The sequence below is a fragment of the Numida meleagris genome, chromosome 2 (genome assembly GCF_002078875.1).
Source record: "Numida meleagris isolate 19003 breed g44 Domestic line chromosome 2, NumMel1.0, whole genome shotgun sequence".
NCBI classification, from domain to species: Eukaryota; Metazoa; Chordata; class Aves; order Galliformes; family Numididae; genus Numida; species Numida meleagris.
Window position 1 is genome coordinate 79960799 of NC_034410.1, and position 5576 is coordinate 79966374.

The 5576-nt window shown below is 44.8% G+C and overlaps 1 long non-coding RNA gene across 1 annotated transcript; it reads left to right on the forward strand.

Moving 5' to 3' along the window:
- On the forward strand, nt 470–5337 carry LOC110395054. The gene is made up of 3 exons (XR_002436129.1): nt 470–1611; nt 1860–2024; nt 3135–5337. It is a non-coding gene; the product is annotated as an uncharacterized LOC110395054 (long non-coding RNA).

Consider the following 5576-nt stretch of genomic DNA (forward strand, 5'->3'; position numbering starts at 1 on the left):
AGCTTAGTACTGCAGGACATGTGTTGCCTGAGTTGGCTGCTGCTGCTGACTCTGGCAATATTGATTCTGAGCAATCTCATTCAGCTTATCCAACCACGTAGCTGACATTTTTGCTTCATCATCTTCAAGAAACATCATTGTAAAAGTATATTACTTTTTCCAGCACCTATCCAGGACAGCTTCAGATTAAGAAAACTGTTTATTTTTGGAATGTTTGGTATAATGAAAAATAAATATCTACAGAAAATTAGCAATGACTCATGCTTTCTGTTCTTTCAACTAGAGAAACTACAAGGTGTGGTCTTCAGCAGATTGATTCATTGACAACTGTGGTCAATAGTGTCATTACAGACAGTCTTCTAAGCAATTCTCACCTTAGGAAGCACCTAATAATTACATTAATGCTGTGTATAGCCATCAGCTGTTGCTAGACGGCTTCTGATTTTTTGTTACTGAACTCCCACAGGAACAGAGGTCATCCAGAGAAAATATATGATATTTTCAGCAGATGTCTACATCCTTATTTCTTCAGGTACTGTAAAATGAAACAGCATACAACTCATGATCATTCTGCCCTACCAACACGTATCTTCATTTGGAAAGACACCCATTTTCACTGCAGTGCCAATACAACAGGAAAAAGTGTGCATTTTGGGCAAAGCATGTGGTTGTCCCAGAAAACTTCTAAAATTGCATGGACTCTGTTCTGTTTCATACTGTTTAGGTTTCCTTAGTTTGTAGCTATGCAGTAATAGGTTGTATTCCACCTTCAGACTGGGAGATGTCCTACAGAAATGTCTTTTAATATCCTCCATGGTTGGATTTCATGTGTATGATCGATGTGCACTCTTGCTTACTGTCAAAGTTTATTCCTCGCAGATAACAAACACTCTGGCTGCAGGCAGATTCAGCCCAGTGCTATGGATATTTCCAGCAGCTGAGAATGAACTGGCAGGTCCGGAGAGAGAAGACGACACCCAGCTGACAGGGCAGGGCAGAACAGCAGCTGGGTGAGGCTGGGGCTGGCCTCAGCAGGTCAGACCACTTCCCACCAGCTCTGTGACGCAGCCAGCGTGCTGCGCCTGGCGGCCTGTGCTTCTGAGACCTCTGCTCTTCTGCCTCCTTCTCTCCTACCTCCACACACTGCTGCCATTTCTTAAATATGGTTTTACAGTGGCAGCATGTACGGCCCATCAGGGCTTCAGCCTGATGGAACAGTGTGTCTGTTTTGTCTATTGGGAAACCAGCTGCAATTGGCAGTCCCAGGCCTCCTCCTGCAGGTGCCACTCCTGCTAACAAAACGTTGCCAGTTATTCCCAGCATGGAAGCATGCAAACACCAAATCTGTGACATGGAGAAAAACAAAGCAGCAGGCAGCTCCTTGAACTCCTTTGCCTCTTTGTCCTGTGAGAAGCCCGGAAAGACTGAAATACACTGTTGGGAAACTTCACGCTGAGTGTCTGCTCAGTGAAGATCCAAGGCACTCCTCTACTGCAGCTGTAAAGCGTGGCAGGTTCTTCTTTTTGGAGCCTCTGATTGAATTAGCTGATTCCTCAAACAAAATGGAAGAGATTTTTCTCTGACCCGGCTAAGGAAGAAACTGTAAATCTGGTGAGAAAGTTTGTCCTTTGTAGAAAGCAGAGCAAGGGTGAACACTTGGCTGTGAGGAGAGGGAGATGGTAGGGGTGTAACAAGGGCTTTGGAATGAAGGGTGGATGGGAGGAAAAGTTGTATAGCTGACTGCATGGACCAGGGAGGGGTGTTCCACAATAAACCTGGCAGCTAGGGAGGATATTGTACTTGTGCTGGTCAGCATTGTCTCCTTGTGAAAAAATGACTGAAATTTCATATCTTTTTAGGCAGCCATCATTCACCTTCATCTGCAGCACTTTGCCAGAGCAACAGATTGCAGATACATGGACTTCTCTACCTGCAGGCTATGCACACTAGTACAGCGGTGTGATAAGAGCTTCTCCGTGCCCTTCTCTCAAGTGTCCCTGATGTTAGGAGCTTCGGAATGCTTGGTGAGTTGTAGACTATCTGCAGACATCCTTGAGGCATTTCAACCTAGACAGTCCTCTGGATGGGCTTTCTACATTTCCCTCACTTACCTGTCCTTCATGTTTCAGCGCCTCAGAGCTGTTGTGCAAGGGTGTTGGAAATATCCAAATAATTGATCAGGACGGTATCTCTGATAAAAGCAGATTTTATTCTCAATTGCAATGGCAGGAGCGCCTGCAGAAAGCAGTGTTACATCTTTTATGCCCTATAACCCGACGCTTATCTTTTCCTCCCCTGGTTCCTCATTGGCTGAGTACTTCAGGTTCACAATCTTCCCGACGCTCAACTAAACATACAGATACTGGTTGAACATAAATTGTTGCTAGCTAAGCATGTATATTGCTAATTAATTAACTTCTAACACTTGCTTACTCAGCACTTGGTCATTATTTCTGGACACCTGCTCATCCTTGGATAGAGATAAGTGTGGAAGGAGGATAGAGGGGGGCATCCTGATGCCTGCCTGTTGTATCCCAACCTACTCACAGAGTGAGGCAGTTTGGCCTTGTGTGGAGGCCCTGGCTTCTTTGATGTTTGACAAGTCTGCTTTCCTTTTGCTGAGGGTCTCTTATCCAAACAGAATAACCTTACAATATGTTTTCTAGTCCATAATACTATTCCCATACTATTCACAACTATTACAGTTTTACAAGTGAGAATTAATCACATAATTCAACAACTATATTTCTAAAATATGTTACTGAAATATATGGTATTTCTACTTTTTCAAATGAGCTGTTTCTAAGGGCAAGTTACAAAATACATTGTGCTCTACTGCTTTAGATCAATTCCCCTTTTTCGATATCTAATGCAGAAACAACATTCAATTCCTACAAGGGCACCTGTGGAGGTGCGGTAGACCAGGAGGGGGTCTGCCTGTCACTCCAAGCTGGAGCTTGTTTCCATTCCTCCTTGTCTCCCAGGTCCTCTCCCTCTGCCTGGCTGCTAGAGGGCAGGGGATCCACCGCTACTTGCAGAGTGTCCCCCCTGTGCCTCTGTTTAAGGGATGTCAGGGAATGGTTCTCCCTTTCACACTCCCTGATGCTTCTTAATGTATCTGTCTCTTCCTCTAGTTGTGCCAGCAGACAGAGCAGATCATCCATCTGCGCACACTATGTGCACGTGTTATCCCAGCTACCCCCTGGTGCTTGTGCCAGACTCAGGCACTCCCTGCAGCCTGAGACTTGGACAGCCATGTGCGAGCCTCCGTTCTGAAGCTGATCTGCTGAAGGACTTCCTTTCAAGTGAGACAGTTCTAGTTACTTTCTTTACATTAAATTGCAGGGAAGAAAAGCTCCCACAACACTGGAAGCTCAGCAGTTTATTTATTGGTGTCATGCGCGGGCAGGCTGTGTTCACACCTCCATTTCCTACCTGTGGGAATGTCACTGTGCTATCCCTTCTCAGTTTTCTCTTGGCAGGAGCCACCCTGCTTGCAGAGTGATGCTGGGCCTAGAGGGTGGTAGTTGTTGCCCCACAGTTCTGCTGGGACATTGTTGCTGCCTTCTTGTCAAGGGAGTCCCAGGCATGGTGCTGCTGTGCTGTGCTGGCTTTGCACATTCTTGGATCCCGTGTTGTTTTGAGTCGGGCTCTTGATCCCTGGACATCAGGTCAAGTGACAACAGCAAAACATTTGTTCACCTTTCTGTAGCTGAGATAGTGGAGGCTCGGAGAGTTCTGGACAAGCTGCAGGTGTCCCTTTCCTTTTGGGCAGGGTGACTCCTTGTGCTTGCTGAAGTAGTAGATCTGGACCCTAAATGTAAGTGCATTGATGGTTTCTAAAGGTGACTATTCTAATTGCTTACGTTGCATTTCAGTGGGGGAAAGAAAAGCTCACAAAGCACATGAAACTCAGCAGTTTTTGGTTCATTTGTGTCATGTGCAGGCTGGATGTGCTCACACCTCCCTTTCCTAATGGTTTGAATGTCACTGTGCCTCACTCCATTTCAGGTTCTACTTGGTTGGGAGCCAACCCGCTTGCAAGGAGGTGGGTCTGTGGAGTGGTAGTTGACACCCCCCAGTTCTGCTGGGACCCTGTTACTGCCTTCTTGTCAAGGGAATCCCAGGCATGGTGCTGCTGTGCTGTGACGGCTTTGCTGGAGGTGTTTTCATGGGACAGTGGGTGGCGAGGTGTCTCCTTGCATTGGAGGCTGTGCTCACACCTCCGTTTCCTACCTGTGGGAATGTGACTGTGCTGTCCCATCTCAGTTTCCTTTCGGTCAGAGCCAGCCCACTTGTAGAGAGATTTTGTGCCTAGGGTGTGGTAGTTGTGCCAGTTCTGCTGGGACGTTGTTGCTGCCTTCTTGTCAAGGGAATCCCAGGCGTGGTGCTGCTGTGCTGTGCCGCCTTTGCACATCCTTGGATCCCGTGTTGTTTTGAGCTGGGCTTTTGATCTTTGGGTTTCTGGTCTTCCGACATGCCACAGGAAGTGGCAGCATTCATTTATACTTTGGTGTTCTGTGCCTATTCAAGTGTTCCTTGAGCTGTGTGGCCAATAAAGTCAGCAAGCTGCTCACAGTCCATGGATTTCTGTTTTCATAGGGCTGGGGAAAATGGGTGGTGAGGTGTCTCCTTGCATTAGGAGGCAGCACTTGAGTGGCAGACAATTCTTGCAGTTAAATATAGCTGATATGGGTGTGGGAGGTGTTGTTGCTATTGAAAGAAGGAGGATGTTTGGAGGACTGGCTGTGGGCTCCTTTCCTTGGTCTTCTACCCCCTTGGACATTTTACCTGCCTGTGAAAAAGGCTTGAACACAGAGACAGCCCTCTACATTCCCTTCTATTTGCTGGTCTTGGGCACTGATGTCTTGTATTCTAAAGATTTTGTCCTGAATGTTCAAATGTTTCTTCTACAATTGTTTAGTATCCCTTTCATTCCTTAGTGAGCTGTTTTTTGGTATAGTGCAGAAATGTTTGCAGTAACTCTTCTGAAAGTTTTATGTTATCAGGAGGCCACAGTGGTGGTAGTGTATCAAGGAAGTAGATGTTTATTAGTGTTTCCACCTCTTGATATTGTTTTACTCTTTGTAATTAACCATTTCATTTGAAACTTAATGTATTGTGTTGCAATTAACCATAGTGAGGTGTTCTAAATACTGTTGGTTATGTAGCAATAGACTGCTAATAATGAACAAACAGTTCTTTCTCTATATGAAATTTCAGTATTTACTTAACTTTTCCAAGAGCTCTTCAGTCATTAGAAGAATTTCTGACATTGGTTCTGATTTTTTGAAAAAAATATTCCATCCATATCAACAGGATTTAAAAGATGATAAAGAACTACTGTCCTGTTTATTTTCATGTTTAATAAACTTGGATAAGGATAACTCTTGTGTATTTTCACTTGTTTAGCTTTATTTGTTGTCAGAGTATGGTCCTATCGGGCAACACTGAGAATACTGTCATATCTACTGTGGAGCTAATAATTTGCATTTATCTTGTTTTTCTTATATTTTCTCTTAGCTAAGAAAGAAAACATTCTACTTCAGAGTAGGAGAATGAATCCTTTGAAGCTT